Genomic DNA, 24047 nt, shown 5'->3' with positions numbered 1-24047 from the left:
ACAGTTGATGTCCCTTTCTTCTGTAAGACTGTTCCCTTCTTTGTCTTGAATTGTGTTAGTTTTGATCCATCTTTCCATTCATTAGTTATCAATGACTAAAGGTAAGACAGTGTCCCTCAATAAATACTAACATATACCATAAAATGTTTATAGGAATAAATGTAAGGAAAACTATACCTTTGTTTCATGATGATAAATGGAAGCCAGCAGCCTTTGAAGAAATAAGGAAAAGAACATGCCAGACTGTTCAATGGAGGTGCACAAAAGAACATGTCTGACTAGCAACCAGCTAAAGTAAGGTCAGAATTAAGACAGAACTTTCACCAAATCAAAGTAGTTCCATATGGTAAAGTATCAGTATATTCTTTCTTGTGGTCTTAGCACTGGTGATGGTGTATTTGCATAGAGGATTTTAAGGCTGTAGACTAAGGCTAAAACTTTGAATATTGGTACTTCTGGAGTATCTGTAAAAACACAAAAATGACTGTGAGCAATCACATGACCTGATTCATTCTGTATCCAAGAAAGATGAGGCTAGGGCTCTGACTGCAGTAGATCTGGGAATTAGCTCAGGCTTTTTGCTTCTTTTAGATGTGTGGCCATGAGCCTTTATAAGAAGTGATTTTTTATTTTGTTCCCCAACTCACGTTCAGTCTTTTTTCAATCCAATGCCAACTTAATATTTCTCATTATTTATGGCTTCTTCCATTGCTGAATATCAACATCTTCACTTTTCAATGTGTATAAATTCTGATCTAATTTCCAGTAGCGCAAGCAACCTTTGGCATTGCTGGTATTACTCTGGACTCATGCTCATGTAAATGAGAACAGAGTCTGGCCCCGTGGCTCTATTTCAGTGGCTCTTCAAGCCCATCACTAATGGTTACATGTCTGACACCTCGGCTGTCGAAAGAAGGAAAACTGCTGTCAAGAATTTTTGTGTCAAAAAAAGATACTGTCTTGGATTTCTCAGTACTAGCTACAGTCGTGTTTCGGTGAACAGTCCACTATCTAAGCTGCAAAAGAAGCCAGGCTTATGGAGTACTTACAGACATACACTGCTGTCAATGCTAGTAAATAAAAAAAAATTAAACCTAATCATAGCTTGCCACAAAACATCAGGCACATGCAAATGTGATAAAGGGTTAGATTGTATTTCTAGTAATTGTACTATAATGTAGCTGATAATGTAGCGACATTCTGACAATGTTATGTGGACGTCTGTTGGATATAGCAGGGAGATTGTCTTTTCAATGGTTAGCTAAAATTTTAGGTTTTGGGGTTTGCTTATTTAACTAGAAAGATGAAAGCATGAATTCACATATAAATTGATTATGTTTGAAGAGAATTTTAATATTCTGTAAATCTACTGCAATGAGGCAGTCTTAACTGACAGGAGTATATTATGACCAAAAAAATGAGAGACTGCAAAGGTAGCATGAGCTAGTGAACAGGCTCTGGGACAGATAGCTAGGAATTCCTGAGTTCTAGTCCTGGCTCTGCCTATCATTAGCTAAGGCCACACAGCAAACTTAATTATGCTCGCTGGGACTTCGTGTACAGTCTTTAGTCATAAAATCTCACTGACTTCAGTAAACTAATATCAGTTCAGTGAATTAATCCTCCCATCACACCTCTAAGGTAGGCAATAAATATTAATGTTAGAGAAACTGGCATAGAGGAGACTTCATTCTGGCATTGCCAGTGCTCATTGACAATGCCATCTTCTCTATGTGTAAAATGTGACTAATACTATTTGCTAACATTCTTCAGAAGGGTATTGTAAGAACTGATTTTTTTTCTATCAAGTTCTTTTTGATCCTTGTTTGAAATCACTCAAGGCCAAATTCTGTGCTCAGTTACACTGGTGTGAGTCCAAAATAATGACCCACAACACTAGTAGCAAGGAAGTGGTTGTAGTGCAGCTGTGTTCTGAGCATGGCAGTTTCTGTGCTGGCAGATAAGTGGCTCCCTTTCCCATCCTCTGCCAAATGCCTTTCCCATCTATACCTTGCAAGCAGCCAGCCTCATTTGCTGCAGCCACCTCTCACCTGAAACAGAGTGCTGAAAATGGGTGAGGAGCCTGTGCTATATACAAACAGGCAGAAAAGGAACAGCGGAAGGAGCATGGACTGAAAGTGTGGAAGAAGTCAGAGCCATGGGAAAGAGGTATACAGAAGTGAGCCCCGGGGGAGAAGGGAGGACCATGGAGAAGTAGTGGGAGCTGGAATTTTACAAGGGTTGTGTCACTGGCACCACCTCCAACTTGTATATCTTTCTTGGCCCACAGGTGGTTCTACAGATCCACCCAGGGTGCACCTTTTGAGACCATGCCTTTTACAAAGACATCTGCATGGTGTTAACCCTGCAGACACTCCCTTTACTGCTACTCCGTAGAGTTCAAAGACTTTGATCTCTTCTGGGGTGGCCTGCATAAAATGATCCATGCTTTAATCCATGAATCATACAGTCTTGTTAAAACCAAATGAAAAACAGGGAGAAAATCCTATTAAAACAAAGAAGCAGCTTCACATCAGAATATTCTTCAAATTTCAGTGGGGTAGTCTGACCAGAAGTTGGTCCAATAAAAGATATTACCTCACCTACCTTGTCTCTCTCATATGCTGGGACCAGGATGGTGGCAACAGAAACACTGAGAATCTCTTGCAACAGCTATTTATCCAGTGGTATTACCACACCCGACAGGCCTCAAGATTGTATCTCTTGTTATGCCTAAGTCATCCTTTGAAGGTAGATATTCACAATAAATGTCTGAAAATATTTGCATTCCCTCATTGAGGAGATCATCCAGAGGAGAAGGCTGGGGAAGGTCTATTAGAGATGCTGGATCATCTGTTTTTAAAATCTTTATTTTCTGGCCAAATAGCTCTTGATCCTGCTAAGTGATATCCATTCCACATTCCTTTGTCTATTCTTAGAGATGTTGCTCATGGACTTTCAAAAGCCATGAATACTTTTCACAGTATTCTGTTCTATGTTAATTATCAATTATTGACAGAGATTCTATGTCACAGAATGACTTTTTTTCCCAAGTAAAATGGGAGCCTGGGGGCTGCTTAAAGGTATAGTGTGTATCCTGGTGAATTTAGCTTATTTTTCCTCTATTTTTCTTTTCCTCCCCCATTTTAAGAAGTAAATAACTAAACTTTGCCAGAATGTGTACAAACCACTCTGATGACACTCAAGCCCGTAGCTTGTTAGAAGACTTGTGCCTAGGAATATTTTTCACATGTCAGGAGCCTATTCTACAGATTTATAGTTTTATTGGTTTTTCTGGTACAAACTTTATTTAATATTGTTCTGATTAATTCTGATAAACATCTCACAAAAATAATATTCCAGTGCAACAGATGACAGATTTTGTTCATGTTTGCTGATGTCAAAAAGCTACTTATGTCAGACAACTAAACAGATGCTTAAACAGTACCAAATAGTATAGTAAACCAACCTTCACCCATTGAAACAATAGATATGGATAACTGCTTTAATTTAACTCTGGATTTTTAAAAATTAATTATTTGTCATGAATTTTGAATCAAGAAATTCTATATCAATTATCAATGCATAATTTGCTTCTGTTTTGGTCTTGCAGTGATAGTAAAATAGGCACTGGAGCAGCTGGATTATTGTGACACAGGTGTGGTCTTCTCACACATGTGGACCTCTTTTTGTCTGTGAGATCTTCTCTTCTTCTTTTTGCCATATACCTGCATGAATGTTATTTTCCTATGGTTATGTTGTAATATCTCTTCTATGTTCTCAGTTTTATAGGATAGCTCTGTTATTTCTGAACAAAATAACATTATTTTAAATTGTAAAATCTTAAAATAACCCAACAAAATAAAATGTGCAAAGTCAGTTAATCACTCCCAGCTGTGCACCCCACAGCTCAGGAACAGAGGGTATAATATTTGGAGTCCAGTGGATAAACTTTGGGTGGTGTGAAGGGTGGTACATACTGTCGGAGGTACACAGTGGCAGTGATCCCTACTGGTCAGGGTGAGGTATGCCAGGTTGTCTCAGGTGTATCCTTTTTCACAATAGCTCCACCGTGTGGAGCACTGTCCTTTTCGCAACTCAGCCCTCCAGCTGGGTCACACATTCAAGTCCACCCCTTTCCATAAATGTGTAAGTCTTCAGAAATCAGCAAGGGCTTCAGGGCTTCTCTTCGGGATCGGGGTCTTAGAGTCTGGACTCTTGCACCTGGGCCCACACTCTTCACCAGGCTCTGAACCAGTGGCCCAATGGTAGGCAGTTAAGCCCTGTATTTTGGGGTGCTGTGCAACTGCCTCCCTGAAGGTACTCCCACCAGTGTCCCCTCTTCTCCCAGGGTAAAGTAAAGAACTGAACACAAAATTTAGGTTTCTCATCTTCAAGTGTCACCAGTCTCTCTTTTTCAAGCTTGGTTGAATCAGTATCTCCAGGCATCAGGCAGCAAGAGTTCTTCCCAAGGTCACAGGTCTGCCCCCTTCCACCGACTGCCTCCCTCCTGAGCTGCTCTGCTTCCCTTTTTAAGTTCCGCCTGCAGCTTGTGCAGGCTTTGCACGTGCTGCAGGGTGGAACCCTCTGGGCCCAGAGTTGCTCCCTTCTTTTCCACTGTGGGGTTTGTGTACCCCATCACAGGTGGATCCTGAGCAAAGCTATATCTGTCGTTTTCCAAATGGCAATGCCATCTGCATGTCTAAAGCAGAAAAAAACCAACAATGTTATTGCACTCCCCTTGCTAAACATACTCTAGATAAATGGGATAAAAATAAATTAAATGTTTCCACTCTTTTATGATATCATCAGTTCTTTAAGTCCTTTCCACTAGTATGTGAATCTCATCGTTATAATAACTGGAAATAGAGGGAGAACTTGCTAATAAGCCACCTCCTTGGAAATAGTAAATGTCTATCTTTAGAGAACATCTGGAAAAGTTTCCCATGTGCTGCGATTTCCTCATCCCAGAATTTACAAATCAAATCCTTTGCCTCTGAAACCAAACAAACTAAAGATCTTAATAAAAATTATGTGGAATATCAAAATCCTACAGTAGGAGAGGAACTTCTCTGGTCTCCACACCACCATTAACAGCAACTAATCGACTTCTCCTTCATTCCTAAAAAATAGATTGGGAATTAAAGAATTAAAGTTAGTTAAGGTTCCTTACATGGAACTATGTAATAAAAATCATAAACTCTTTTAACTTAGATGAGGCATAGAGTCTGTTTTATTTTTTTAACGTGCTTGTCACACACAGTGTCTGTGCTAATACTTGCACTAAAAATTATCGTTGTTCTGTATGCAAGCTTGGTTTTCCAAGGTCTTGAGCATTCACAACTCCCATTGATGCCAAAGTATTATGTTTTTTGTTATTGTGATTCAAAATTTAAATGAGTTTTTAAAATGTAAACAAAATTTTAAAAATTGTTTTATTAAATGTAGCCACAATTTTTCAGTCTGATACTTTGATTTGAAACAGTGAATTTATTTACACTGGAGCAATTAAAAACATGATCTTTCCTTTCAAGATTTCATAGCCATTCAAGCAAAATGCCACAGTGGGAAGTAATACTGCATTTGATGCCCACCACAAGTAACAAAAATAGGTCAAGCCATAGCAGCTTTGTTGCCATGGTGACTATTTAGTATCCAGTTGAAAGCGGGATGTGGGTGACTTAATGCATAAGTGCTAAGGTTTTTTACATTAGATGTACAATCCAACATTAGGTTTCAAATCAAACAGATTATTTTTATGAAGACCTGGTAAGAATCAATATTGTAATTAATAGTAGCCCACTTCTCTAATTTCCCTTTTGTAGTTTGACATAATTCTCATTCTCTTTTTAGAGTTTACTACACCAAAGGAGTTTGAATGATCTTTTTGTCTGGAGGCTGGGGGATTTTCTCCTGTCAGCAGTGGTGAGATTGTCATTGCCTTAGGGAAAGCTTAAAGTCTGTATCTTCACTAATTTGTGGATCTGACTCATTTTCAATAATACTGTGCTTACTTCAGACGCATAAAACCATCTCACATTTCAAAATTACACCCTAGAAGGGTGAACATAGAAGGAGAACTCCCCGGAATAGTCACAGTAGGAAGAGAAAAAAATTGTTGACTTTTTATCTTTCTACTGTATTTGCAGAACTACAACTGAAAGGACGCAATAAGATTCTTAAAACTGTAGTATATCTTTGTGTGAGAGCTCTGTCAGAGATTTGGAGCTGTTTACAGTTACCACGGGAAATCACTTCTTTTTCAAAATTACCAAAGTGTTTTTGAGGAAACTGCAGAGAGAATGTGAAACTTCATATAGATTATAAGAGAGAAATCTGTATTAATTTTTTAATTGACCTGTTATACATTGAGTGGATAGATGCAAGATGCTTTAGGGAGATATGGTATGGTGTTTGCTCCTCTAATAGAATTTGATACAGCAGCTGGTCCTCAGCATCAGGAAAGGTCTGGGAAAAAAAAGAAGAGTTGAGAATTAGGAGGGGAAGTGGGGCTTGGAGGAGCTCAGGCTTTGGTCCCTCCTCCTGGGGTCGTATAGTAATTTTTGTTGTCAACAGGGGGCCGTGGTGCAATGAGGTTTGAGAACCCCTCCTTAACGTATTTGAAGACTGTAATCAGGTCCCCCTTTCAGTTGTCTACTCTCAAGACTAAATATGTCCAGTTTTTTCAACCTTTTCTCAAAGATTTTCTAAACTTTTCTCTAATTTGTCTACATCTTGCTTAAAGTGTGGCCCCCAGAGCTGGACATAGTACTTCAGTTGAGCCCTCACCAGTGCCATGTAGAGCAGGACAATTCCTTCCATGTCTTACATACAACACTCCTGTTAATACACCCCAGAATTATATTAGCCTTTTCACAAGTGCATTACTGTATTGTTTCATATTCAGTTTGTGGTCCACTATAACCCCAGATCCTTTTCAGCAGTACTGCCACCTAGTAAATTAGCCCCCATTTTGTAATTATGCATTTTTTCCCTTCCTAAATGTAGTATTTCACTTGCCTTTATTGAATTTCAACTTGTTGATTTCAAACAATTCGTCACCTTGTCAAGCTCATTTGAATTCTAATCCTGTTCTCCAAAGTGCCAGCAATCCATCCCAACTTGCCATCATTCGCAAATTTTGTAAGCATAATTTCCTCTCCATTATCCAAGTCATTAATGAAAATATTGAATAGTACCAAACCCAGGACAGACCCCTGTGGGACCACCCTAGCTCACAGCTGCCAACTTTCATGTGGTAATCAAGCACCCCGACTTTCACAATAAACCAAAAATCAAGCTAATCCCATTTCAAAACAAGGCCAAAACAAGCCAATCCCTAAGAACCCCAACACTTTGTGACTAGATTCCCCCCCCCAGCATGCAGTCTGGGACTATGGTGGGCCCGCTATGCACCCCAACTCTCTCCCCTTCTTGCCCCTACTTGCCCCTGGCCCCTACTTGCCAGGAGCCGATCAAAAACAAACAAAAAAAAGCATCAAGCTACAAGCCAAAAATTAGCCAACAAGCAACTCACAAGCCAATTAATTCAAAAACAAGCCCAATTTCTGCATTTTTTCCCCCACGGGTTTGGCATGTCTGCCCTAGATACATCCTCCCAGTTTGACAGCAAACCATTGATAACTGCTCTTTGAGTACAGTCTTCCAACCAGTTTTGCACCCACCTTACTATGGTCATTTCATTGCAACCTCATTTCCCTCGTTTCTTTATGAGAATGTCATGTGGGATTTTGTCAAAAGCTTTGCCAAAGTCCAGATATATCACATCTACAGTTTCCCTCTTACCCACTAGGCCAATAACCCTGTCAAAGAATGAAATTTGGTTCATGAATGTTCTTGACAAATCCATGCTGGCTATTTCTGATAACCTTATTATCATAGAAGATTAGGGTTGGAAGAGACCTCATGATGTCATCTAGTCCAACCCCCTGCTCAAAGCCCCCAGGTGCTTACAAACTGATTGTATAATAACTTGTTCCAGTCTAATTTCTGGTATCAAAGTTAGACTGACTGGTCTCTAATTCCCTGAGTCCTCTTTGTTCCCCTTTTAAAAGATAGGTATTATGTTTGCCCTTTTCCCAGTCATCTGGATCTCACCTGTCCTCCAGTTCTCAGAGATAACCACTAACAGTTCAGAGATTCCTTCAGCTAGTTCCTTAACTACTCTAGGTGAATTTCATCAGGTCCTGCTAACTTGATAAAGAAGATTTATTCTAAATATTCTGTAACTTGTTTCTTCCCTATTTTTGCTTGCCTTCCTTCCCCCTTTTTAATATTAATAGTGTTAAGTATTTTTGTCACAATTGACTTTTTAGTGGTTCCTTAGAATAACTCTGTACAATTTGGAGTTTTCGAGTCAGTTTGTGATTTGATATCTAAATAATTGAGATACTAAAGATATCTATAATCTCTACTAGCCACCAGCTGTGAATATGAAAGGTTGTTAATGCAATCAAGATGAAAGTCTAGTTTACTTAGATAGGAAAGGAAAACCAAAGGAAATAGTGATCTAAATTACATTTCTGAGGATTAATGAGTAACTTCCCAGCTGGTGTCTACAGTGTAATATATATAGTTGTGTGTGAGCATGATGAATTACAGTGTGTAAATGGATATCTGGATTCACAAATGAAAGCACACAAAGAGCTATAATTTAAGTGTGTTCAAATTGATTGTATAGAAGCCACTTGATCACTTTTTCTCTTTTCTGCTCAGAAACTGTATAACATTTTTGGGAGAGGAATTGTGGTGAGGAGGAGTAAACTATTGCTATTCTTTGTGAGCTTGCATACAGAAGTGTTTATCCTTTTTTCATCACTCATCATAGATTATTCACAATCATCATACAGCTCAGTTTGCCCATTAATAGACTTGAAGAAATTAATTCCTAATAGCCCACCTGGAGAGGAAACATACTAATGCAAAAATGATAATTGATGAGTTCTTTGTCCCTCAGGGGCCATTCTTGTTCCCGTCCATTTAATAAACCTCTGCTAAAATTCAGTTAAACATGAAAGAATAAGTAAGGTATTAAAGGATCTGATTACTTCAATTATTAACAATTGTTAATAAGTAGAAAACACTTAAGATGATGTTATGCCACAGAAAAATTTGGCTTCTGTAATGGAGACTCTATAAGGATGAGTTCATGTCTCAATCTACTTTCTTTCAAACAAACGTAAAATAGTAAAACCACTAAGAACTTGTGACTACAGTGTAACTAATTGTGACTTCATCTGGAAATTGAAATCAAACATATTCAATTTAGATAGTTTTGTTCCGAGAGGATATTTTTTAATCTTTATAGAAGATCTAAAGGAGATAGTTGCTGATTGCAAAGAAATAATAATGTTAAAAATAAAAACACATTGAGACTGAAGATAAGCACAAATTCTTTGAAAGGCACCTGGGAGTAATGCAAAAGCCACCAGATTTATTGTAGATGTACTGTATGCTGAACTGTATTAAAGTTTAAGGGCGAAATGCAGAACTGTTGCTCTCATTACAGTTAAGCGCTATATTTGGTTATCTGTTAGTAAGTAGGCAATTAGACAATTCTTTTAAACATTTCAGCAAGGAATATTGTGTGTAATACTGGTCTCCACATTACATAAAGATGCTGGAGCTACAGTCAGAGATGTAATGCACTCTGCATTAGAGATTTAGTCTTTGGAGTAAGAGCAGTTAGTGTTTGGTGTATTTACCTGGGTTTAGTGAAATACTGCAGCAATGTTTTATTGCCATGATCACACAAATATTATGTTGTATAATAATAATAAAAACTTTTCACATTTTTAGGTATATAGGTTGAGAACAAAGACTATTTTAATGTACTATAGTTGTACAATAAAGTTCCAGTATTAAGTCCTGTAAGCATTGTTGTCAGTGTTCGTCTTTGTTTGTTTGTTCGTTCGTTTTTGCTGATGTGGATGGAAAATGATTCCGCCTACAGTTTGGTAGGCCTTATGTGATAGGTGATTTGGTAGGTGTGACTATTTGGGGAATCTGTCTGTACAACTTATAAAATTCTGCTTGATATTGTGACACTGTTCTTATGAAAATTGCTGTGGCATGGAATGTCTCTATATCTACCCACCCCTGCTGACAAGACTGTAAACGCTCATCTCCAAGACGAAAGCCAATGGAGAATCAATAACCTTAACAACTGTGCACTAAGGAGGTTGGTTGGAGCTGGGAGAAGCTCAGCAGTAGCTTCCAACTGGTCTGTTGGGGGCTACGTAAGAACCTGCGACCCTGGGGATTCTGGGCCACTGATGCTTCTACATAGCCACTGGAGGCTTAGATTGGGATTCTACTGGAAGACCCATGAAGCTAGGCTTGGTAGGAAGCATGCTCAATAGGGTCTGAGTGGCAGCCTCTCAGAGCCTACTGATTGGCTGATACTAGTATTTAAACCAAGAAGTCAGCCTGAGGAACTGTCTGAGCAATAACAGAGACTGACTTCCTGCTTCTGCTCCAGACCCTGCTTGCAGTAGATTCTACACTCTGTCATCTGACCTTAGTTAGTTCTCAACATTACTATTCAGTTGCTGTCTATAACCTGGTGCCCAAACCCAACTTCCTAATATTCTGAGCCAGCTTGACCCCAATGCTGTAATTCACCTGCTACCTGCAACTTGTTGCCTGACCCCAATTTCCTGGTACGCTGATCCAGTGTCACAACTGGAATGTGGTTGCTCTGACCTACTAGTCGGAGCAGGGGTAGGGAGTCAGGATGGGTCAAATATCAGGTGAGGCAGGCAAGAAGGCAAAACTGAGAGTCACGTGTCAGGAAGCAGGCAGGGGCAGGTTACCAAGAGGGTAGTAGCCAGAACAGGTGTTGCAGGGGAAGCAGCCCTAAGCAGGGAGAACCCAGGACTGGGATCTGGTGGCAGAGTTCAGCTTCTATTCTGATAACAGTTTGCAGGTCAGTGGGTGACATATTGTAACTTACTGGCTCCAAAAAGCCCTACGGACTAGGGTTAAAGAATCATGGTCCTTGACATCTGGCTTGATTCTGACCATGCTATCTGCCAGCAACTTGGTGCCCAACCCTGCCTTCCTGGCATTCTGACCCAGCTCACTCCCGACCCTGCTACTCATTTCCTGATCACAACTGACCAGGGCATACCAGCCACGCACTGCCCAGCCCTGACAGCTGTAGTTTGGAGAGTGGCAAAATTACCAGGACAAAGGAACCAGATATTGGTGGCAGGACATATAAAGTTGTGGGATTCCGAGTCATAAAGGAAGCTTTGAGCATGAGAGGGGAAAATACAGGCAGGCTTTCATAGCAGGGGAGACCCAGTTTAGCTGCAGGACCAACCAAGCTCAAAGCAAGCTGACTAGGAGAGAGAGAGGTTCCATGATTGATTAGACAAGCTGGATGGCCCCACATGACTCAGATCCCAGCAAGGAATTTTCTAGAGTGGTAAAGGAAAGTGAGGAGAGGAATTGTGTTCAGGGCAGGGGTGAAAGTAACTTAAGACTTACTGGTACGCAGGGCGGCCGGGGTCATGAGCAAGGGGGGCGGGGGCAGTTCAACCAGAAGGATTGAGGCCTCGGGCGGAAGGGGCAGGGCTGAGGCCAGACTCCCCCCAGCCAGCCCTTCAGTGTTGGGTGGCGATTTAAAGGGCCCGGTGCTCCCAGCCACCACCACCGCTACTGCTACCCCGAGCCTCTGGCAGTGATTTAAAAGGGCTCCGGCTGCTTGTGTGGTAGCAACGGTGGCGGCTGGGAGCTCCAGGCCCTTTAAATCGCTGCTGAGGCCCCGGGGGTCCCGGCTGCCGTCACGACCCCAGGGCTCTAGCAGCGATTTAAAAGGCACAGCGCTCCAACCACTGGCACAGTAGTGGCAGCCGGGAGCTCCGGGCCTTTTAAATCACTGCTGGAGCCCCATGGTAGTGGTAGCAGCAGCAGCGTCTGGGAGCCCCAGGGCTCTGGCGACAATTTATAGGACCAGGGGCTCCAGCCACTGCCAGGAGCCCTGAGTCCTTTAAAATTGCCAGGCCCCTTTTGGCCCCTCTCAGCAGCAGCCCTGACGGTACAGTTGGCTGTGTACCAGCTCTTACCAGTACACCGGATTGGACCAGACCGGCTTACTTTCACCTCTGGTTCAGGGTTTATTTCTGTATAGATATCTGTGTTTCTCATGGTTTAGAATCCTATGCAGTTGCTGTGTTTTGTATTACACCCCAGAAAAAGCACACAGCTTGAGTTCTGGGTGAGGGTGTGTTTAAGCTACAGGAAGAGTACTTATCTGAGAGGCTGGACATTTGGGCTGTGAGATTTCATGTCTCAGGAAGGAGTGCTAGATGGATAGTGTGCACCCCGGGAGTTTTCCTAGGCATTCCAAGCTAAGGAGAGTGCACGGACTCTGTTCAGACTCTGGAGGCTTAAAGCACATGGGATCCTGAGGTTGGATCCCCTTACAGCAGTCTGAAAGGCCAAGACTGGGCACTTGGCTAGATCTGTAATAGTAGGCAAAAGAACAGAATCTAATATAATTGAAAGTACACTTTAGCCTGATTATCTGCAGAAGAGTTAAGCCATAAAGATGGCAAGCGGCAGCCTTGTTCTGGACTTTTTCTACAAATTACTGAATTACTGAGAAATACTGATTATCCAGAAGAGAAAGATATAGTCCAGATTTCTCCTACATGGGTTTTTGCTTGATACTGCTAGCTCTCTTGTACATAAGATTAAAATTCACCATAATGTTATCAGGGAATGTCATTCAGATATGGTAATTATCAGTGAGATTTCAGAGGAAGTTGACAGTCAACATGAAGTACATAAAATGGTCAGCCATGAATGTGATTGATTTAGCATCTAAACATTTTGGCTTAAATGTTTCTTTCCATCTCATAAATCAAAACATTTCACTTCAGAGTGCTATGATCTGATGTCTGCATTGCTGTTAAAGTTCTCATAGATAATATTGTCTTTGGAGATGTCAGTATGGTTGTGAATGGCAGATCTAATTATTGTCCTGTGTTTTCCTGGACGTGGATTTTCTGGGCTTACCCAAAATGTTGAGGTGACCAGTAGTTGTTAGTAAACTTTTAGGATAATTACCTGTATAATGTAAAGTAGATCTGCTTGGTGGTTGATATAACTTGCCCTACTGTACATATAGCTTTTTGGAACATTTTCTAATATGAAATCATGAACTGATATCTTAAAATGTGTGTGATCATTATCTGTGCCCTTTTATCATCCCTCAAATCAGGAAGAGGATGAATTCCATTTCCCCATCTCAAATACATATTTAGAAAGTGCATGCATTTATCTTCAATGTTATGGAAGAAGTGCATGTTTTTTTTCCATGAAACCGTAGCATTTGAGGGAGAAGCTGACCCCAAAGTGAACTTGAGTTAATGCCCTTGCCTCTGGCATTGTTTCTTTCTGAGTCCAAAGAATGTTCTATGTGTTTGATTTTTAGTACAGCAATAACGTGTTGATCTTCTATATTTTGTACAAAGTATAAAACATTCTTGGATGTAGACTGAATCCATTAATGTACTCATACAAAGACCATTGAAGAAGGAGTATCAAAGAGTTCAAAAGTCAGAAAGATAAAACAGTAATGGAATGTGCTTCAGTATAGAAGACCCTGGGAATTCCCTTTGGACTCTTTCTCAGCAGGAGAGGGGACAGCTAGTAGTAATATAACTTAGGTGAAGGAATGCAGCCAGCACCATCTATTGTGATCTGGTAGTTGGCTCTGAGGTACTGCTGTCTGGAAAAACTGATACTGCCATTCACAGCTATGAGGAAGACGCTGCATTCATTCAGAGAACTAGGGTAATTAGCATTATACTGGCATGCTATGGCACTAGTAACATGACATAGCACTCAAACGGGCAACATCGTTTTCCAGAATGAAACATGTTGAATAATACAAGTTCATGCTTTTTTTACTGTAGACTGTAGAGTTAAGGAAGCTGCTCTTTATGCTGTTTTGTAAAGCATTTTTCATTAAAGTCTTTGAGGAAAGTGAACATACTTACCTGTTAATTTCTGAGTTTTATATTAGCAAAGTACAAGAAAGGTTAAGTATAGAGCCTTTTATGTGATTAGATAGAGTTGTTTAGATGCATTTTCACTTATGATTTACAATTGTCTTGGGACCTGACAATTTGCCTGATAGAGTACACATAAAGAGCTTGCTCTAAAAGGGTTTAACAAGCTGAGGTGTAAAGTTGTAGAAAGTATTGATTTAAAAATAGAAAAATATAATTAGCAGAAAATAAACTGTTGTAGAGAGCACTTACAATGACTGACCTTGCTTTGAGCTATGTATTAAATATAGTCTTGATAAGCTAACTTATTTCATTACATTATTAGCTTCCCACAGTAGACTTAATAAAATAATGGTTTTGCTTTCATTGGCTTTATTTATGATTGTGTCACGCTAAGTATGAAAATAGTCCCCATGTTCTGTGAAATATTTTTTTGTCTGTCTTTACTCTCATTGCCAATCAAAATATTGAGTTGATTTTGTTTTTCACAGTTGTGGCTTTTGTTTGATGCACATGCTCAAAAGTTTCTGGATTGGTAAAGAAGCCTCCTGCTCTAGACAGTTTTTTCTTTAAGATATCAGCTGCATCTTGATGCTATTATATTTTTATGTTAGGAATATATAAAAATTCCTTAGCAGTGTGGGAACCTTTAGAAAATAGTTAGCTAAGACTTAAATTATGAAGCAGCAAAGTGGTGTCATGCAAATTATTTCCCCATAGAACCTGCCTGACACCAGAATGTGTAACTAAAAGTATTTAGCTATTTTTAAAGATTTCAACTAATAAATCTCTTTTTAACAATGTGCTTAAATATGAACTTCTAGCAATGTATCTTAGTAAGAATGGTCCATCCGCACCAGGGAATAATGGAGCATATACATTTCCAATCCTGAACAATCTCAAAGTTCCTGAAGGCTTTTAACTTGAGTTAGAGGACATTGAGAATTAAATCTGATCAGATGGTATTTTCCCCAATGTTTACTGATCAATCATTCTCACTAGGGCTTGGCAGAGAGGTGAAGTGGTTTTCTTGAAGTCACACAGCAGTTCAAGCGAGGAGTCAGGAATAGACCCTGGTCTTCAGATAGCTAGTCTAGTTCCCTGACCACTAAACCACATTGCATTTGTACATTTTGAGGTTCACATCTTACAGTGAGTGTAAAATTAAGTCAAATGTAAAGGCTCAAACTAAATGCAGTGTATCCAAGTTTACAACTCACTAGATCTGGCCCTTAGGAGACCTCTGGGTTCTGTTCCTGACTCTCTGACTCGTCTGCTGGGTTACATAGGATAAAGCAACAGAGGGTCCTGTGGCACCTTTAAGACTAACAGAAGTATTGGGAGCATAAGCTTTCGTGGGTAAGAACCTCACTTCTTCAGATGCACTTCTTCACTTGCATCTGAAGAAGTGAGGTTCTTACCCACGAAAGCTTATGCTCCCAATACTTCTGTTAGTCTTAAAGGTGCCACAGGACCCTCTGTTGCTTTTTACAGATTCAGACTAACACGGCTACCCCTCTGATACATAGGATAAGTCACTTCATCCTCTCTGCCTCAGTTTCCCCATCTGTAAAATAGGGATAATGATAATAACATACTTTGTAAAGTGCTCTAACATCTATTGATGAAAAGTGCTGCATAAGAGATAGGTGGTGGTGTTATAAATGAAGACATACACATCTATAGGAAAAGGGAAATGATCCGTGCAGGAAAAGACAACCCCCCACAAATATAGAATACGTAAATGGTGCTAAAAATGTGCAAAATCTCTTCATATGTACTCCATATAAGGGGAGGACAAAGGTGAACTCTATCAGTTATATTGTTAAGGGCAAAATTCAAGTCTGTGCCCCAGGGGATTTCAATGCTTGCTTAAAGTTAAAGCACATGCTGAAGTTTTGTCCTAATAATGATGGACTTAAGGAAATGCTCCTGTGGTTTCCTGAATCAGTAACACTTTGTATGTTCATCAGGAAAACAGTCAAACAGTGTTTGACTGGCTACACAGAAGTACATGGGATTTGACATTTTGTATCTCATCAGTCCTTATGTCATGATTCTCTTATACACTGCACAACTCCCATTGAAGTCAATGGTAATTACATCCATGAAAATGGGGGCAGAATTGGACTTCACATATAATTACTACCAAGAGTGTGCTTTGGGCACTCTGAAAAGCGTCAATAGTTTTTCAAAAGCTTCAATTTGAGAAGAAAGAACCTACTAAATGTTTTGGGCTTTTTTGCACAGGTGAATATCTGGTCAAAAACTATTGTCTTATCTTCCTGTTTCTAGTAGATTTGTAAATCTAGATTATAACTTTGTGTTTGTCCTTTGCTTTCAAGAAACGCTTTTCTAATGTTCAGCCAGCAAGTGACAGTTGTATTCCTATTATAAGCATTTGCAGCAAACTTCAAAACATGGATCCTGTCTTTCAAAAACACAGGATGCTTTATGATCTCAGTCAGTATAAACAAAGGGCTTTCCCCTACATTCAGGAGGGAAAAAAATGAATGTGTTGAGGTGCTGACTCCTTGGGTGCTCTGGGGCTGGAGCACCCACGGAAAAACATTAGTGGGTACTCAGCACCCACTGGTAGCCCTGCGGATCAGCTCCTCCTACTCTCTCCAAGTGCCTCCTGCCTGCCACGATCAGCTTTTCAATGGCATGCAGGAGGTGTTGGTGGGGAGGAGGAGGAGCGGGGACAGGGCGTGCTCTGGAAAGGGAACAGAACGGGGTTGGAAGATATGGGGCTGGGATGGGTGTTTGGGGGAAGGGGTGGAGTGGAGGCAGGGCCTGGGGAAGAGCGGGGATCGAGCATCCCCCGTCAAATCACAAAGTTGGTGCCTCTGTGTGTTGGTAAGTTTCTAAAGGCCACAAAGTCTGGGGACCTCAGTATGGTCTGATTAGGGAAATGTGAGGTCATTATCACATGATGCATTTGAAATGTCAGACTAACAAATTGGCTTTCTGCTGGTGTACCAACCATTTTTGAACCAGGAATTCAGGGTCAGTGGCCAGAAGGGTTAGAACTTAGAGACCCTACTCAGAATTCCACAGGGATCATCATGTAAAGTCAGCATTTCAGCCCAACATGATATTACACTCCACCAGCATACAGTGGTGGGATGGCTACACATGATCCAATCAGTAATTCCACTGTCAGTACCACCCTAGCCCTGAACCAGGACCAGTCAAAGTTTAGAGCTTTTGATGTGACACTGTTCCTAGTTATGATGACACCAGGTTAAATCAGCCAGCTGGGAATTCACACTCTTTTAATAGCTGTGGCTGGATACCATTGGTTAACCTTGATCATCTTAAGAACCAGCAGAAGGCCACCCCAAAGGCATGCTACAATTGGAGTCATGGGCTTTAGCAAAGGACGGTCAGGACATAGGCCAGGTTAAGAGTTTAAAATACACAGCTCCATGACTCCCAACCTTGACAGAGGGGTTTTCTAGCAGTCCCTTGCCCTCTATTATTTGCAAAACCTATGAACCATGGACAGGTCATTAGGTCCAGCTCTGCCTGCTTCTCAGTGGTTGTGTGCAGAAGAAGGATAATAGTTTATAGTTCTGTATTGACTACTGAGAGCTGAATCAAAAGACAGTGCCAGATCATCAACATCTTCCTCATATATAGGATGTGTTAGATGGTTTGAGTGGGAAGTCATGGTTCTCAGTTCTAGATTAGGGCAAGGCCTACCATCAGGGATTCATGAGCATTGAGAGTCAGTCCTTAGAGACTTTATTACACCCTTGGGGTCATATGAATCTATTCATTTTCCATTTTGGATTATGAACGTTCCTGGCTAGCTCACCAAATGTAACACACTTCAAAGTGCAGATTCTGCCATTTGTTAAACACAGGATTCTTCACTATCTCATTAAGTACAAACATAAAGCACAGACCTATAACACAGAACAGAAAGCAGTCTGTGTAAAAACAGAGCTCCAAATGAAATGTCTGATACCATACCACAGAAACTTTGATAAATGCAAAGTAATGAACATTGGAAAACATAATCCCAACTATGTCTACAAAATGATGGGGTCTAAATTAGCTGTTACCACTCAAGAAAGAGATTGTGGTGTTACTATGGATAATTCTCAGAAAATATCTGCTCAGTGTGCAGCAGCAGTCAAAAATAACTGACAAAATGTTATGAACCATTAGGAAAGGGATAGATAATCATCATAATGTCGCTATAAAAATCCATGGAATACCCACCCCTTGAATACTACATGCAGTCTATTTACCCCTTCTCAAAAATATATATATTAGAATTGGAAAAAGAACAGAGAAGGGCAAGAAAAAAGATTAGGGGAATGGAACACCTTCCATAGCAGGAGAGATGATATGGCACAGGTATATAAAATCATGGTGTGGAGAAAGTTAATCAGGAAGTGTTATTTACCGTTTCACGTAAGAAAAGAACCAGGGGTCACCCAATGAAATTAATGCTGAGCAGGTTTGAAACAAACATAGGGAAGTACTTCATCACACAACACACAGTCAATCTGTGGAACTTGTTGCCAGAGGATGTTGTGAAGCCCAGAAATATAACTGCATTAAAAAAAGAATTTGATAAGTTCATGGAGGATACGTCCATCGGTGGCTAATAGCCAAGATAATCAGGGACACAACCCCATGCTTTAGGTAAGTGGTGGGCAGGCAGCGGGCCGCACGTGGCCCGACAGGGTAATCTGCTGGCGGGCCATCAGACAGTTTGGGTAATCCGCTGGCGAACCGCAGCCACTGGGAGCTATGGGCAGCCATGCAAATGTAAACAAACTGTCTGGCAGCCCGCCAATGGATTACCCTGATGGGCTGCAGGTTGCCCATCACTGCTTTAGGTGCTTAGGGACACCTAAACCTCTGAGTGTCAGAAGGTGGGACTGGACGCTATGGGTGGATCACTCGATAAGTTACCCTATTTTGTCCACTCCCTCTGAAGCATCTGGTCTGGCCACCATTGGAAGACAGGATACTGGATTGATGGACCATTGGTTTGACCCAGTATGGCCATTCTTATATTCTTAACCTCAGCCAGCAAGGCAGGATGTCCAAAAATTACCTCCTCTGGGGCACACTAGCATGGAGGGGATGGAGGGTTGTCAAAAAGTTCAATCACTGTGCACTCCCTTTTGCATCACTGTGCATGCCTTTTGTGTATGCCTTACATACTGAGTACAATACTGTATTTGGAAAATCAGTTTCTTTATATTACTAATAACTAGAAATCACATAAATTACTAAAAACTAAGGAGGATAGTTAAAAAACTTCAGAAGGACTTAATGAAACTGGGAGATCAGGTAGCATGTGATACAAGGTATTAGATTAGAAAAATACTAGGTAATGCAAATTGGGGAAATAATTTGAACTCCTTATATTCACTGATGATGATGAGCTCCTAGCCAGCAGAATTCTCTCCATAAAAAGATCAAGAAGTTCTCATAGCTTCATGAATGTGCCTACACAATGTGTAGCAGCAGTTCAAAAAGCAATTAGGGTGCTTGGTTGCATTTAAGAAGGTATAGAAAATTATATGTTATCTTTTTTTTTTGTATTAAAAACAATGCTACATCACAGTCTTATCTGGAGTGCTGTTGAATTATGGTTGTATCAAGAAAAATCTAGGTGAGATTAAAATACCCAGTGAAAGGAAATGAAAATGGCTAAAGGTTAAGTGGTTTTGCATATTACAAGTGACTGCAAAGAATGAAATTATTTTGCCTAGTAAAGAGACGGCTAAGAACTTATTGGCTGAGGTATAGAACAAATCAATAAGATACTCCCTTTTTTAATATAAAAACTGAGATACTCAAAATTTATATAGTACATTTAAAATTAACAAATGGAAACATACTTTTTGTAACACTGGCACAGGAATGGAGCGACAGAATAGGTTACTGAGATAAATAATTTAGCAGGGTATTTGAAAGGTCTGAGCATTTGCCAGCAAAATTTTTAGGATCATAACATTTGCAGTTCTGTAAACTAGAGTAAATAAACCCCTTGAAAAATCAGAGTCCTTTCTCAGAACATAAGATGAGTGCACACAGAGGTTTGGAAGGAACAGACATACCCTCCACCACCTTCAGCCTAGCTGTTGTCACCCACGCAGTATGTGCAAGAATGAAAGACCGTAAGAGCAATAACTGCAGTCTTTTTGCTCCCTGTGTGTAAGAACTGCTACTGTCTAGTAATGCTAGCATCCCAAAAGGAATTAGGAAAAGAGAAGGCTCCTGAGGCATATAACCTCACCTGGGCTTTCCCTGCATGTCTGGCAATTTCAGGAGACATTTTGATTCCCTGAGGCATTATATCCCCTGGAAATCTGCCCATACCAGAAGCCAGTGGCTTAAAGGCACAGGTGAGCCCAATTTATTTAGCACTATAATTAGGAAATGTGTTAAGTCTATGGCTGTTTTCAGATATTGTTACCATAATAATGAGAATTTGTTATGAAACAAGTTAATATTTTGCATTACATGCCATCTATCATGACATTAACATTAGTCACTTCTATATATTACTGTTTAATATACATAGCAATATAAATGTACACACTCCTTTACAGTAAGTAGAATGTGTCAAACAACTAATAGAATCCCTGCCCCAAAAAGCTTACACTATAAACAGGTACAAGCAGATGCAACACTTAACAGTATTCCATGGTACAAGCTGAGAGTAGCTCATAATCATAATATGTCCTTAAACTGTTGTCCAAAGAGGAATTTCAGAATTCACCCCAAGATCCAGGAAGATGAAGAGTGGGATGAAACAAAAAAAGCATTACTTTATTGTGTAAATCTGAATAAGAAAAAAACCTTGTATCTTCCCAATTAGCTAATATGTTCTTTGGGGCAGGGACTGTGGGATTTTGGTTTGTTTAATTCTGAAAAGGGTCTTAGCACATTTTCCCATGCCATGTATATAAATTGTAGTAATAGTCATATCTGACAGAATGGCTGTCTGGGTTTTAGGCACCATAACACTATTCTTGCTATGGTACATGTATATAGTATATAATATGACTCTTCCCCCTTTCCCCCCAAATTATATACCAGTATATAAAAAAGCCTGGTGTATAGCCCTGGAGGGATATTTAGAAATTAGAACACTAAGCACCCATGCAAAGCCAGAAATTCAGTGTTGAAAGTCAATGTAATTACTTACTTTGTAAATCAGTGCCCATGTAATGTATGCTTCATTGAAGCACTTGGAGGCTAATTTCAGAATCAGGTTTGCATTCTGCTTACATCCTATCTGCAACAGGAGGTTTGTTTTTTTTTAAACTGCTACCTACTATGTTTATTGTCTCCCTATGTAAATATCAGCCTTCTTGATTCATACTGAAGAAATACCTATTAAAAATTCCAGAACTCTCAAATTAGGTTGTACCACTCATTGGAAACAAAAACAAACAAACAAAAAAAGGGGAAAAGCTTTACAGGTTCAGCCAAGGAAAAGCAATATAAATGGACATCAAAGAGTCTTCTCTTAGTCTGCTCAGCCAGAAAGAAATTGATTGAAATAGTAGTTGCATATGCTGAGAGGTATTTATGAAATACACTTGTGTTTTGTAATCTGTAGACTAATAATCCATTAACTCTAAATAGAATTGCTTGATTTAAAAGCTTCTCTAATAATTGTCATAGACAGTTATATCTAGTTCTCAATTGCTTGGTTTTGATGTGTTAATATCAGAACTGTGTAATAAAAACAATGTAAGATCTGTGTTGTTGACGTCAGTGAGGTAATGGGAAAAAATAACATGCACTGGGTAGAATTTAGAATTATACATCTTTTCCTTTCAAGGGGGGGATGGCAGACTTGGTCTAGGCAAAATCGATGCAATGCACCCAAGTGAGATCTGATGTTCTTCGTGTCCTTTAAATAAATTATCCATGTTGAAAGCAATGAATAAGTAAATATTTGGAAAAGTGATTGATGCTAGATGAATGGAGAGTTTCATTTCATAATTTAAATTGCATTTCAGGCATTCCTACATATATTTTTCCAGTTAACAATTTCTTTGCTTTTTATTTATTTATAATGTTTTGTAGCTGTATTTACATTGTGTTTTCAAAGAAATTGAATTTACAAACTTTATTTTGAATACCCTAAGCTTATCCAATTATTTCTTTAATAGAAACTATGACATAATCTTTTTCTTTGTTGTTGTTGCTTTGAACGCCTTATACTGGAAATATAATGTAACACAATGGAGGCATACTGTCCACTGAATATGTTAGACACCTAAGGAGTAAGGATTATGCTGGCAGGATAAAAAAATATTGTAATTACAGGCAGTAGAGAAGCAAATTGTTCTTCTACTTTCTTTAACTCAGTGGAAGGGATGAAATGTATTCTACAGGAATATAAACCATATGGCAGGGGTTCTCAAACTGGAGGTCGTGACTCCTCAGGGGATCGCGAGGTTATTACCTGGGGGGTCGTGAGCTGTCAGCCTCCACCCCAAACTCCACTTCATCTCCAGCATTTATAATGGTGTTAAATATAAAATATAAGGGGGGGGGGTCACACTCAGAGGCTTGTTGTGTGAAAGGTTTGAGAACCACTGCAATATGGGATCAGGCCAATTATATAGAAAAGAAAAAAAGGTAGAAGAGAGTTGGAGAGACTTCCTACTGTTTCCCCTAAACTAAGGGTATCCACTGAAATAGATGTAAAGCTGCTACTTACGTGGAGGCAGCACGTCTCTGCACTGCCTCACAATCACAAGCCATCCATGGTTCTCTTAGCAGCAGGACTCTGGTGCATCTAAGCTGCTCCTTTCCTGGCCAGTGTCCCTGGCACCACATTTCAGTGGACTTCCTGAGTGCCTCAGTCAGTGCTGATTTAATGAAATGAAGTGAAGTGACTTTGATGTGTTGACAGGACCATAATATACCCACAACTTTAAGGCATAGAAGAGATTAGAGTAGCATAGATACTGGCCAAGTTGACCTTGTACACAAAAGGACTGGGGGAGTGCAGCCAAAGCAGCAGTATTCACACTAGATCTGGTCAGGATGTTTTCAGCAAAACAGGTTTTTTGTCAGAAAATGCTGTTTTGATTAAACCGAAACTTTTTGCAGGAATGTGCCAGATTTAACAAAACTTTAATTGAATGGTTCTCAGGTCCATGCCACTGAGTAGCCTGGTATTAGAATTCTCAGCTGGAATAAGGGTGATCCAGTTCAAGTCCTTGGTCTGACTTACACAAAGCGGTGATTTGAACCTGGGTCTCCCACATCCCAGCTGAGTGTCCTAACTACCATAGCACTGGCTATTTTGGATTGTGGGGGCTGGTTTTTGTCTCTCTCATTTTTGATGAAAAACTTCAAAAGATCTCAGTTTTGTCCTGATGCAGAACCGGAAAAATTTTCAAAATCACAAACATTTTCACCACATGGGAAAATCATTTCCCACCTATCTTTAATTCCCTCCCATCCCTCAAGTGCCCCAAAACACTGCATTACTGAGGCTCCATAGCATTTGGGAGGTGGTGTCCATCCAGAGAGGTTGAGTATAGCTGAGGATCAACCTTCCTAAACAGCATCAGCTACAGAATTTCTATTCGATAGTTCAGTGTGATTTAATGTCTACAATTTCATCATTAACTCCTGAACTGTTTGTCAACACGTGGAAGAGTTCAGACATGGGTAGCATGCCAATGGCAGCACTGCTCCTTGATTATCTATTTTGAAACAATTCCTGGGGAATAACATAGAAAAGATGTAATTGGAGGGCCACACACTATCGGCCCACCTTACAAACCTCTCTCTGCAGGCAGAATTAATTGGTTTCCCCAATAATTTTCCTCCTTCCGTAAGAGATAATGGTTTGTGTGAGAGCTCATAATTCTGTAAAGTGCTGTGAATCTTATAAAAGGTGATATACACCATAAATTGACTTTAAAAATGAACCACATCCAGCAGTCTTTACTCAGTCTTCATCCAGGCAAAAATCTACTTACCTTCAAATGG

General features: G+C 40.0%; 1 protein-coding gene and 1 long non-coding RNA gene across 3 annotated transcripts in view; one reads left to right on the top strand and one right to left on the bottom strand.

Annotated features, from left to right (window-relative positions):
- PRKG1 (protein kinase cGMP-dependent 1) overlaps nucleotides 1-24047 on the top strand; it is an 895613-nt gene that overhangs the window by 599686 nt on the left and 271880 nt on the right. The gene's annotated exons all lie outside the window — the stretch shown is intronic.
- LOC117879768 lies at nucleotides 3304-22832 on the bottom strand. Its single transcript, XR_004646383.1, has 3 exons — nucleotides 22762-22832; nucleotides 6359-6468; nucleotides 3304-5122 (listed from the first exon to the last, which is right to left on the bottom strand). It is a non-coding gene; the product is annotated as an uncharacterized LOC117879768 (long non-coding RNA).

Source organism: Trachemys scripta, chromosome 7, assembly GCF_013100865.1.
Source record: "Trachemys scripta elegans isolate TJP31775 chromosome 7, CAS_Tse_1.0, whole genome shotgun sequence".
Classification (NCBI taxonomy): domain Eukaryota; kingdom Metazoa; phylum Chordata; order Testudines; family Emydidae; genus Trachemys; species Trachemys scripta.
This window is presented reverse-complemented; position numbering and strand designations above follow the sequence as displayed.